At 45.5% G+C, this 11,399-nt stretch overlaps 1 protein-coding gene across 2 annotated transcripts in view; it reads left to right on the top strand.

Annotated features, from left to right (window-relative positions):
- The first annotated feature begins 622 nt into the window (after positions 1-622).
- The window catches only part of LOC149461214 (serine/threonine-protein kinase SBK1-like), a 142,460-nt gene continuing 131,683 nt past the window's right edge, over positions 623-11,399 (top strand). For both annotated transcript variants that reach the window (XM_089678540.1, XM_089678537.1), the window contains exon 1: positions 623-806. The gene's annotated coding sequence lies outside the window, so the exon portion shown is untranslated. The remainder of the gene's footprint in view (positions 807-11,399) is intronic.

The raw sequence follows: 11,399 nt of genomic DNA, 5'->3' as shown, positions 1-11,399 counted from the left end.
TAATGCTCTGCAGGTTTCTGGAAAAAATAATAAATGCCCATTTTTTAACCTGCAAAAAAAAAAAGTGCATTTATTAAGTGAGGTTTTTCACCTGTGTTACATCAGCTATTTACTAGTTATATAGACTAGTATAGGTTAGGTGATTTTTCATACTTACATCTAAAATCTGTTCTTCCGGGCCCTACTTTATTAAGCTTGTCTCCTGTTTCTCAAGAGCCCTACTTTATTAAGACTGTCTCCTGTTTTTGCCTGTTGACACATTTGTTAGTATACTATAAGTCAAATGTGGAAGGTTGTCCCTTTGTCTTCAGGAGGCAGGTGAATAGGTAGAGGTCAGTTAATGGCCATGTTCTCCTTGAAGTGGATATGGCTTTGGTATGCTAAGTTGGCTGACTGTTTATCCACATGTCCAGGTGTGTTGACAGATAGCTAAGACTTATGAACACATACTTGCTAGAGATGTCACTCTGACTCTGAATAGCAGTGAGAGATAGTATTTATTATTGGATAGCCATAGCATCAAATGGCTTAATTTTCATCCAATCACTTTCATGGAAAGATATGCTTGTCAATCAAAGATTCCTCAATGATAGAAAATGAAAGGAGCCAGGATAGGATTGGGAGAGTCACACCCGGGGGAACTCCATAACACCAAGGAAGGTCCATGCCAGAGAAGACTTCTCAAGACCAAAGAAGAGACTTCACCTGGAATGATGCTAAATCTTCACTACAAGAAAACACAGTTTCCTGCATTCTGAATAGTCTGGAGCCCTGCTTGTTAGACTGAAAGCTGTAGCCCAAGCCAGGTAACTTTTTAGTGAATCCCTATTGCACACAAACCATTGTCAATGCTCGTTTGCTGGTATGATGAAGATTTGATAGCATGTGTGTTGTATGTATGCTCATAGTAGTCTGTGGGGTTGATTTACTAAAACTGGAGAGTGCAAAATCTGGTGCAGCTCTGCATAGAAACCAATTAGTTTCCAGGTTCTATTGTCAAAGAATAATTGAACAAGCTGAAGTTAGAAGCTGATTGGCTACCATACACAGCTGCACCAGATTTTTCACTCCCTGGTTTTATTAAAGCAACCCCACTATGTATTGTCTCTATGTATTGTTTTCCTAAAATTGGAAGTAGTTTGTATGTGCAGCCTTCTTATTTAGTAAAGCACTTACATTGACAGGTTTTAGTTTTCTCTCTTTACTGCAAAGGAGCCTAAAAAATACAAGCAAAACAGCAACCAGTCAGACCCATAGAAATGTAAAATTTGCCCAGGTCCACAAGGGGGACACAGATGCAACAACTGAAGTGGTTAAAAACTAAGTTTTCTGCTGGCGCAAGCTCAGTGGGCACCCAACTGTGAAGCTGCAAGCTGGCTCCAGGGAAAGAAGACGGCCGATGAACCTCCAGAAAGGTTTTACCCCCTTCATGACCAGGCCATTTTGTACTATTCAGCGCTGTGCTACTTTAACTGGCAATTGCTCGGCCACGTAGCACTGTATCCAAATTAAAGTTTTATATTTTTTTCACACAAATAGAGCTTTCTTTTGATGGTATTTAATCACCACTGGGGTGTTTTTGCTATATAAATGAAAAAGTACCAAAAATGTAAAAAAAAATAAGTTTTTCTTAGTTATTGTTTTCAAATTTTCCAAATAAATAATCATTCTTCATAAATTTAAGCCAAAATGTATTTTACTACATTTCTTTGGTAACAATAATCTAAATAGGTGTATAAAATTTAGTCCATTTGAAAGTTGTAGAATCTACAAACTATGATATATATATATATATATATATATATATATATATATATCTTAAAACGTATCAATCCTGATGTACTGATGGCGTATTTTATTCTGGAGGCCTTTAGAATAGGACAGTACAAATATCCCTAAATTATCCTTTTGGAAAGTACACAGTGTAAGGTATTTACCGTAGTAAGAGGCATGGCGTTTTCTTGAAGTTGTAATTTTCTTGTCACAATTTTTTTAGAAAATGAAGAAATATATTTATTTATTTTGTTTTTACAATTTTTTTTTAATACTGACACCAGTGCAGTACAGCATTGTTCTGTCTCTTTAATCTAAGTATTGATAGTGTGATCTCTGTAACTTACAGTTGTGATGAGATAGCGATAACTTCAACCTCAGTTGGATACCACAGTCAGTGACTCAATGAGAATGACATTTTGTAGATCTTGTGAAGTTTATTCCATAAACTGAGAGAATCTTACAACAATAAAATCCCATAGGTAAAAAGAACATACTGTTTCTTGCTCCATGCCATGAGACTTCCTGCAATGCATTTCTGGGAAAAGGGGAGGGCTATCTATGCAACATTAACTAATCCAAAGGAAAGGGAGGAGTAGAGACAAAATATAGAAAACATTTAAAGGCATATGACAGTCAATATGACAGTCATGTGAAACATGACACTCCCCATCGAAATCTATGATTTCTATTATAATAAACTTTAGTTCAAGTCCAATGTAAATAATGAAATTTCTTTCCAGGAACATCTGCAAAACAAGAGGGAAGGGAAGAACAAGGGAAAACAATGCAAACATTTAGCATAATACTTGCAGATGTTGGTCTCGAAAGTCCAGGCTGAGACATGGAAGTCCGTATTCAGAGGGGAAGACAGCAACATGCACATTCCTTCTTACCTCCCTTCAATTCAGGTTGATGACTTGCCTTCTTCTTTGGGCAAAAGAAGTATGAGTTCCTTTATAGGCCTGAAGTAAAGGTGTGCAGAACCTTCTTTCATGGTGGATATATCCAAGATGTGTCCCAAAATGCAGAAGTAGGTACTTCACGACTGCCACAGTCAGCAGGGTTAAGACTAGTGGGAACATAGTGCCATTGTTCTGGCGTAGAGAACTTCCTTATGCATTCCACTCTGTTGCCGACATACACGTAGAACTGTTTTGTGCGATTGTGTATATATCTTAGCACTATTTTGCTGTCTGTATAAAAGTCAAAGGTGTCTATTTCAACATCTGTTTCAAGTTCTATAAGCTCAGCAATTTCCACAGCTAACACAGCTGCACAAAGTTCAAGCCTTGGAATAGTATGTGCAGGTTTTGGTGTGAGCTTGGCCTTGTAATCGCGTACACACAAAGATGGACGCGGTTCAACCATTTTGGCTTCAACCTCCATCTTGGCAAAGGGGTTAACCATCCTGACAAATATTTTTATCCCTTATTCTCCCCCTCCCTTTCTGAGAGTCACAGCTACATTTGGCCAGTGTGTATGTGTGTTAGGAGTGTCACAGGAGGCCAGGGCCCAGCAGAGGGCTAGGAGCTATAAAGTCCCCAAGGGAGCTGGGGCCTAGCTGTCCGAAGAACCTGTAAAATGTAACACCTCGTATAAGATAAGGCAAGCTTTCCCCAGAGTTCAGGACATTCCAAGGAAGGCGGGACCAGCTAACACTTTTAAAAATCCATTTTTCCCCTACGTCTCATATCTTGGAATATGAGAGACTTACATAAAAACCAGACATATCATCAGATTGGCTAAGAGAAGACAAATAATTTGATAGGTCACTCGCCTTGTCTCGAATACATAGGAAAGCCGAAAAATAGATCTCGTGAACCGTTCAGTGTATAATTTCATAATTCTTATCTAATCAATCCTCAGACATGTCTGCATAATAATCTACCCACGGGTGGAAATTTACTTGTGCATAGGAAAAGTTATGAGCCAAAATATGAGCTACACGAGATTTTAGCTCTAGTTTAGGTCTACACCCAGACCTCCGCGCCCTAAACGGAGTATTGGTTCTTGACTTCAGAGACACCCCCTGCTGGGGAACTACAAATTAGGCTGTCAGGCCTAAGAAGAAAAGTTGAAGACGTCTCCCATTTTAACATCAGTACCACCTATGGAGACCCATGCCCTTTCGCTCTGAAATTTGGATCTTCTAACCCAGGACTTTGGCAAGTACCTTAACCCTTTCACCTCTCTCTGATATCTCTTTGCTGTGCTGTTAGTCTCTGTATATTTATATATATATAGCTTAGTTACTGTACATCTTTTTCTGTAAATATTTTTATTGCACCCGTTTGACCTTTTAGTAATAAATCTTTCCTTCTGAAAGTGTTGAACTGTTTCTATAGCGCTTTATTGCAATTTACGAATTCCTGCATCTAAAGAGAACGTTACTGTGTTTGTTTAACCCTCTGTATAACCGTGTTATATAGATGATTACCTCAACCATTATAGTGTTATAACTGATATCACCGTCTTTCCTCTTTCTCTGTACAAAAAGGAGGTGGTGGCAGTGTGAAGGGTTAATTGTGTAATTAACCTGACCCCGTAACAATCGCTCAGGCTGCCAGTACATTGATTGTGGTCCAATTAGCTGGAAAATTGTTATGCAGGGTGCAGCTGGGTGTGGCATTGTTACGCACGTGACATCGCAGTTTTAGATCGGCTAGTCCTTCGGTCAGGAGTTTGGTGAGAAGGTCTGGGGTCTGACGCTGCGATCGTGACATATTGGCTGGCAGCGTACGTGGGATAGTTGCATTAAGAGCTTCAGTGCAGTGTTAAAAACTAGCTCTGCACTGAAGGATTGTAACCTTTGTGGAAAAAGTCCTTAGAAACAAGCAGTGCATATTTTATATATATATTATTATTATTATTATTACTACGAGTTTATATAGCGCCAAAGGGTTTGCTCAGCGCTGTACAATAGGGGGGACAATACATGGCACAGTACAACAACAACAAACAACGTACGAGGGGTAAGAGGGCCCTACTCTTACGAGCTTACAATCTAGGAATATATATATATATATATATATATATATATATATATATATAGAGAGAGAGAGAGAGAGAGAGGAAAATGAGCAAAAGTGATTTGAGTGCAGAATGTGCCTCATGGGGAATGAACGTCGGTCGCAAAACTCGTGAAGATTTGATTAGTGATCTAGTGGAGTATGATATCCGAGCAGATCAGAACTCGGGGGAACTTGAACATGACGGGGTTCCCGCTACCTACATTCCCAGTGGCTCAGAGATGGCCTCGCAGGATAGGCATACAGAGACTGACACTGGATGATCACCGAATGGTATCGTCACACCAATGACTAAGCGGGCCAGCACTGGAGTGCCTGTAACTAGCAGAGACTCTCCTCAGATGCAGGAAGCCCTGAAACGCATCGAGGAGACAGATCCTCTGGCCTACTTGCAGTTCCTTGAAAGCCAAGCAGCGGCGGAGAGAGAGGAACGCCAAGCAGTGGCGGAGAGAGAGGAATGCTGAGCAGCAGGTGACAGAGAGGTTGCGGAACGCCAGGCTGAGAGAGAGGCGGTGCAGAGGGAAGCTGATCGTCGGCACGAGCTGGAGATGGCAAGGCTCCAACCCCAGCGACAGGTGCAGAACCCCGGGACCCTAGAGCACAGGGACGCCACTCTGGTCATGTGCCCCGCAGCCAAGTTTCCAGTGATGGAAAAAGATAATGACATTGACACGTACTTACAGTCATTTGAAAAAACATGCCACCAGTACCATGTGCCCCCAACACAGTGGGCTTGGTACCTGACACCAAGGCTACGAGGCAAGGCCCTGGACGCGTTTGTTGAATTGCCAGAGGGGCAGGACGATGATTACAAAGTTTTAAAAGATGCCATTGTCCGGAAGTACCAGATGACCCCAGAAGTGTACCGCAAGCGGTTCAGGTCCATGCAGAAAGGACCTGGGGACTCTTACACGGATGTGGCGAGACGCTTACACACCACATTCCAACAGTGGACTAAGGGACTGAAAGCTGACTCCTACGAGTCTTTGGAAGATCTCATGATACGAGATTAACTTCTGCACATCTGCTCGGCCGACGTCAGACAGTTTGTCTTGGAGAGAGAGCCAGCAACTACTAAAGCTGCAGCCGATTTGGCAGATCCCTTCGTCCACAAGCAAGTGTCTGACCATCGCAAGGCTCCTCCGAACAGCTGGAAAGGGGGGAAATTGCCCACAGCAACCCCTCCTATGTCGGTGAGTCAAGCTTCCCCTCCGCCCACACCTGCAGCCCCTGGGGCCAAGCCATCCCTGCCTGACAACCGCAGATGTTTCACCTGTGGGAAAGCCAGACATCTCAGGACGCAGTGTCTTGAGCAGAAGCAGACGACATCATCTGGCCAGCCGGCCAGCAACTCTTCTTCTGTGCTGTTTGTCCACAGGAAGATGCGGGTAACCCCCGCCAACTTGCAGCCAGTCACTGTGGGCAACCGGTCTGTAACTGGTTTCTGGAACACCGGGGCAGAAGTCGTCTTGATCCGGCCAGAGGTGATTGAGCAGAGGAACCTCATCCCAGGAAAGTTCCTTACCCTCACAGGAGTTGGGGGGACCCGTTCACACACACCCTGTATAAAGGTATTCATAGATTGGGGTGCGGGAAGGGGGATAAGGGAGGTGGGGGTCTCGGAGGAAATTCCCACACCTGTTTTGTTGGGTGCTGACCTAGACACTCTTGTTTCCTATTATGCCCCTGTCGAGAATACCCAAAAGGGCCCCCTGGAACTCTCTGGACATGCCAAGGTACTGTGTGCAAATATTGGGGTAATGTCTGGGCAACCTGTGGATGGACAGAGGGAGGAGGCTGGGAATGGAGTGGGGCTACAGGATTCTCCATTAGCTGGAGAACGAGAAGCCTGGGGAGGTATCGAACTTGTGTCATTGATATTATCAACATGACTGTTGATAATGATAATGATGACGATGATGATAATGTCAGTAATGTTGATGAGAATGTTGGTAATGCTAATGATGGTTATGATATTCATGATGAAACAAATGATGCATTTTCATTGTTGGGGGTCACCCACAGTGCTGTGAAGGGGGCAGAGGTACAATCTCTGGGGGCTGAGCAAAGGGATGGTCTGGATAGGCCTGTCCCTTGCCCAGGCTCAGAAGATTATGCCTTGATAAGTGCCCAGCCGTTGGTCTTGCATGGTACTGGACAGCCGGCTGGGACTTGTAGTTCCACGCATACGGCACACTGAAAAGCGATCCACAAAGGAACTTCAGAGGTCAGTTAGCTGTGAGCTGCCCTGCTGAGGGTAAACAACAGCTGGGTGGGACTTGTAGTTCCACGCATAAGGCAGCACTGAAAAGCGATCCACAAAGGAACTTCAGAGGTCAGCTAGCTGTGAGCTGCCCTGCTGAGGGTAAACAGCCGGCTGGGACTTGTAGTTCCACGCATAAGGCAGCACTGAAAAGCAATCCACAAAGGAACTTCAGAGGTCAGCTAGCCGAGGGCTTCCCTGCTGAGGAGAGTAAACAACAGCTGACTGGGCCTTGTAGTCCCACATGCAGGCCAGCACTGGAAAGCCATTCACACAAGGATTTCAGCCTCTGGCTAGGTGTGAACTTCCCTGCTGGGAAGAATAAACACAGGCCTGACAGGAAGAATGGCCTATCCGCAGGGGGTTGGAAGCCTGAAAGCATGTCATCTGATCTGACCTGTCACGGTGTGTCATCAGGCAGGGACACAAATATGTGTCCTAGGCAGGGACAGCACACTTGGATTGGGAGTGCAAGGGGTCTTATTGGGGTTGATGCTCGGATTTCAGAGACAGGGCTGCGGTTCTCAGCTCCAATCACCTTTTCTTGCCACTCAGGTCCAGAAGCTGCTGGCAATGACTCTGATAGATGGTGTCTGGATTCAGGAGAACCCGGAGAGAGCTCACCGTGTGATTCAGAATGTCTGCCTCCCTACTGCCTTCCACCAACATCATCTCCCAGGAGGTGCAGGCTGAATGGGCCAAAGAGACAGAGGGAATGGCGCAGTCAGGAATCCAGGGGTCAGCTCGAGTCTGGGCATCCCCGGTAGTCTCGATCCCCAAACAGGATCCGATGACCAGGCTTTTTGAGGACCATGGAAAACTGAGCGCCAGCCCTGTGGGTGTGGCACACCCCATGCCCGGGGGCCATGAGGTAATGAAGCATCCAGAAGGTTCCCGCTGTTTAACCATCATGGACCTGAGCAGGGGGTATGGTGCACCATCTCTAACCCAGGAGGCTCAGGACGAGCCAGCCTTCACTACCCCATGTGGCTTGCCTGAATCCACGGGAGACCTAGCTGGGGTTGAGAATGCACCAACCGCCTCTCCAGGGGTCAGGAATGACCTGCAATGTGGAGTGGAACTGGGTGCAGTTGCCCACTTCAGGGGCCTTGCGGTGTTCGGCCCTGTCTGGGAAGAGCAACTTGGGCCCCTGTCACTAGTCAGGAATCAACTGCCAGTGCCTAGTCTGACAGTCGAGAAGGGTAACTGTCAGAGTGGCATGTCAGTGGTTCAGCTTTGGGAACCACCAGTAGGAAGAGACCCCCAGAAATCTGGGCATGGGGAGACTGAGGCAGTTGTGGCCTGGTCTGCTCCCCAGGCCAAAAAGCAGGTTAAGTCAGTCGTGGGTGCAGCTGGCTACGGTAAGACGCCTGGGTGCAACTATCATGGCTCAGCTGGACCTGTGACTGACCTAGCAGACAGGAAACTGGAGGAACTGGTGTCCTGGATGCTAGCAGGTAATGAGGACTGTTCATCTTGGATGAAGCTACCTGTGGACACATCTGGGAGGCGAGTTCCAGAATTCGCCTGTCCGGTTCCGATGCACACAGGTGCCACTACCTTTGGGCCAGATGTAGTCCTAAGCCTGAGGAAGAAAATGGGAGAGGGAAATCTCCTTCTCTGCCTCGACAAGAAGCTACATATTAATATGTTAGCAGATGACACCCCTGAGCCAAAGTGTTTTGTGAACAGGTGGGCACCCTGGCAGTCGCCACAGTATTCAGATAGCCACAGCCAACTGGTGGTCACCCGTGACCACTCACTTGGTTGGCACAGCAGTTTGCTGGGGAGAACAGCTTCCTTTTCAGAAGGAACCTGGGTCTCCCGCAGTGCATATCACTCCAAGGTGAATCCCTGGGCACAGTGGCTCTGTGCCCTGGTCAAGCCAGCCCGCGGCAGAAGTGGGTTGCATCAGGAGGGAAATTGCAGTCCCCTCCAATGCAACCACCTGAGGGGGGAGATGTAACCGTGTACACACAGAGATGGACGCGGTTCAACCATTTTGGCTTCAATCTCCATCTTGGCAAAGGGGTTAACCATCCTGAAAATGGTGAAAATCACTAGTACAGGTTTTGCAGCCATCATAAAAGAGCATTGAGGTAGATAGAGATTTTGGGTATTCCTTCCAAGAGGAAGCTCGCCCCACTACCCCTTCTGGGTTAATTACACTTTGCAAAGTCATTTTAGGCCTGCAGTGAATGAGTGGTGGGTCACATATTTCCTGCCTTATCTCTCTCACGCAGGTTTCCCTAATAGACTCTGCTCACTGATTGAGCAACACAATTATACAAAGCTTCCAAGGGCCATCAGAGGAGGAAATAACTGCTGGGAAGGACTGTGCTCACTCTTTGTGAGGTGTACACTAAGTAGATGATCACACAAGAAGGATCACTGTAATCTGGAGATCAGGACAGGGTCCCTTGTGTCCACAATCATTGCTGTCTCTTCTACTAGTTGTAATTTTACTAATGTCACCCATCATTGACTCCATGACCAGACGCTGCTGATCAAGGGGAGCCACACCTTGTACAGGGGAAATAAAGAGAATGAGAGATGTGACTGATAAAGTATTAGCAACACCCTCAATATTCCCTTACTTTTGTGTGGTTGTTAATAAATTACAAAATGACTTATAATAGTGCACACCAGACAGCTGGAAATCAATGTATACCCTAAAGAAAGGGGTTAACCATTCCTGACAAACATATTTCCCTCTCATTCTCCCCCTCCCTTTCTGAGAGGCACAGCGACATTTGGCCAGTGTGTATGTGTGTTAGGAGTGTCACAGGAGGCCAGAGCCCAGAAGGGGGCTAGGAGCTATAAAGTCCCCAAGGGAGCTGGGGCCTAGCTGTCCGAAGAACCTGTAAAATGTAACACCTCATATAAGATAAGGCAAGCTTTCCCAGGAGTTCAAGACATTCCAAGGAAGGCGGGACCAGCTAACACTTTTAAAAGTCCATTTTTCCCCTACGTCTCTTATCTTGGAATATGAGAGACTTACATAAAAACCAGACATATCGTCAGATTGGCTTAGAGAAGACAAATAATTTGATAGGTCACTCGCCTTGTCTCGAATACATAGGAAAGCCGAAAAATAGATCTCGTGAACCATTCAGTGTATAATTTCATAATTCATATCTAATCAATCCTCAAACATGTCTGCATAATAATCTACCCACGGGTGGAATGTCACTTGTGCATAGGAAAAGTTATGAGCCAAAATATGAACTACACAAGATTTTGGCTCTAATTTAGGTCCACGCCCAGACCTCCACGCCCTAAACGGGGTATTGGTCCTTGACTTCAGAGACACCCCCTGCTGGGGAACTACAAATTAGGCTGTCAGGCCTAAGAAGAAAAGTTGAAGACGTCTCCCATTTTAACATCAGTACCACCTGGGGAGAGCCGTGCCCTTTCGCTCTGAAACTTGGATCTGCTAACCCAGGACTGTGGCAAGTACTTTAACCCTTTCACCTCTCTCTGATACCTCTTTGCTGTGCTGTTAGTCTCTGTATATTTATATATATATCTTAGTTACATCTTTTTCTGTAAATATTTTTATTGCATCCATTTGACCTTTTAGTAATAAATCTTTCCTTCTGAAAGTGTTGAACTGTTTCTATAGCACTTTATTGCAATTTACGAATTCCTGCCTCTAAAGAGAACGCTACTGTGTTTGTTTAACCCTCTGTATAACCGTGTTATACAGACGATTACCTCAACCATTATAGTGTTATAACTGATATCGCCGAGTTTCCTCTTTCTCTGTACAAAAAGGAGGTGGTGGCAGTGTGAAGGGTTAATTGCGTAATTAACCTGACCCCGTAACAATCGCTCAAGCTGCCGGTACATCGATTGTGGTCCAATTAGCTGGAAAATCGTTGTGCAGGGTACAACTGGGTGTGGCATTGTTACGCATGTGACACGGTTTTAGATCGGCTAGTCCTTCGGTCATGAGTTTGGTGAGAAGGTCTGGGGTCTGACGCCGCGATCGTGACAGGTCTTGCCCATGATAAATCCTACACCCACTTTACCGTTGGCATCTGCAGCTCGAAGATAAGCCACCGCAGCAATGGCTTCGTTGGAAGCATCGGAGAAGACATGAATCTCTCTTCTGGTATCAAAGTCCTACCTTTCCTCAGGGCTTCTGCTGCTCCATGTGCTGGCATCCATCTTAGGTCTGCAAAGCATTGTGGGATCCTTTATGCTTTCAGCCCTCTGCGGCTCCTCCCAGGAGGTGGCGGCTTATCACATTTAAGTCTGCTGTTTGCAGCTGTCCATTGCATTCGTGTCCTGTCTGTTGCACAGCAGCAAGCTCCTGTTTAGTTAAC

This window comes from Staurois parvus, unplaced genomic scaffold (genome assembly GCF_062004578.1).
Source record: "Staurois parvus isolate SC_StPar_1 unplaced genomic scaffold, SC_StPar_1.0 ptg000207l, whole genome shotgun sequence".
NCBI classification, from domain to species: Eukaryota; Metazoa; Chordata; class Amphibia; order Anura; family Ranidae; genus Staurois; species Staurois parvus.
Note: the sequence above shows the minus strand (reverse complement) of the source record. Positions and strands in the feature narration are given on the sequence as shown.